Below are 1457 nucleotides of genomic sequence, written 5' to 3'. Positions count from 1 at the left end.
TTGTTCAGCGCTCATCTGCTTTCGCCACAGGGAGCCCAATTTAGACAAAAACGTAACAATGAATACAGAAAAAACAAACTCTTTATATATTTTTTTTTAATTTAATTTTTTTTATTTTTAGAGTTCGTTTTATTAATTTGTGTATTTGTGTAGAAGCACTTCAGGCCATATCACCTGACAGGGACATCCAGTGTGTATCACCTGACAGCTACATCCAGTGTACGTATCACCTGACAGGGACATCCAGTGTACGTATCACCTGACAGGGACATCCAGTGTACGTATCACCTGACAGGGACATCCAGTGTACGTATCACCTGACAGGGACATCCAGTGTACGTATCACCTGACAGGGACATCCAGTGTACGTATCACCTGACAGGGACATGCAGTGTACGTATCACCTGACAGGGGCATCCAGTGTACGTATCACCTGACAGGGACATCCAGTGTACGTATCACCTGACAGGTACATCCAGTGTACGTATCACCTGACAGGGGCATCCAGTGTACGTATCACCTGACAGGGGCATCCAGTGTACGTATCACCTGACAGGTACATCCAGTGTACGTATCACCTGACAGGGACATCCAGTGTACGTATCACCTGACAGGTACATCCAGTGTACGTATCACCTGACAGGGACATCCAGTGTACGTATCACCTGACAGGGACATCCAGTGTACGTATCACCTGACAGGGACATCAAGTGTACGTATCACCTGACAGGGACATCCAGTGTACGTATCACCTGACAGGGACATCCAGTGTACGTATCACCTGACAGGGCCATCCAGTGTACGTATCACCTGACAGGGACATGCAGTGTACGTATCACCTGACAGGTACATCCAGTGTACGTATCACCTGACAGGGGCATCCAGTGTACGTATCACCTGACAGGGGCATCCAGTGTACGTATCACCTGACAGGTACATCCAGTGTACGTATCACCTGACAGGGACATCCAGTGTACGTATCACCTGACAGGTACATCCAGTGTACGTATCACCTGACAGTGGCATCCAGTGTACGTATCACCTGACAGGTACATCCAGTGTGCGTATCACCTGACAGGGACATCCAGTGTACGTATCACCTGACAGGGACATCCAGTGTACGTATCACCTGACAGGGACATCCAGTGTACGTATCACCTGACAGGGACATCCAGTGTACGTATCACCTGACAGGGACATCCAGTGTACGTATCACCTGACAGGGGCATCCAGTGTACGTATCACCTGACAGGGACATGCAGTGTACGTATCACCTGACAGGTACATCCAGTGTACGTATCACCTGACAGGGGCATCCAGTGTACGTATCACCTGACAGGGGCATCCAGTGTACGTATCACCTGACAGGTACATCCAGTGTACGTATCACCTGACAGGGACATCCAGTGTACGTATCACCTGACAGGTACATCCAGTGTACGTATCACCTGACAGGG

This window comes from Actinia tenebrosa, unplaced genomic scaffold (genome assembly GCF_029948245.1).
Source record: "Actinia tenebrosa isolate PJP-AT-01 unplaced genomic scaffold, QUT_ActTen_1.0 PGA_scaffold12__29_contigs__length_12842862, whole genome shotgun sequence".
Lineage (NCBI taxonomy): Eukaryota > Metazoa > Cnidaria > Anthozoa > Actiniaria > Actiniidae > Actinia > Actinia tenebrosa.
This window is presented reverse-complemented; position numbering follows the sequence as displayed.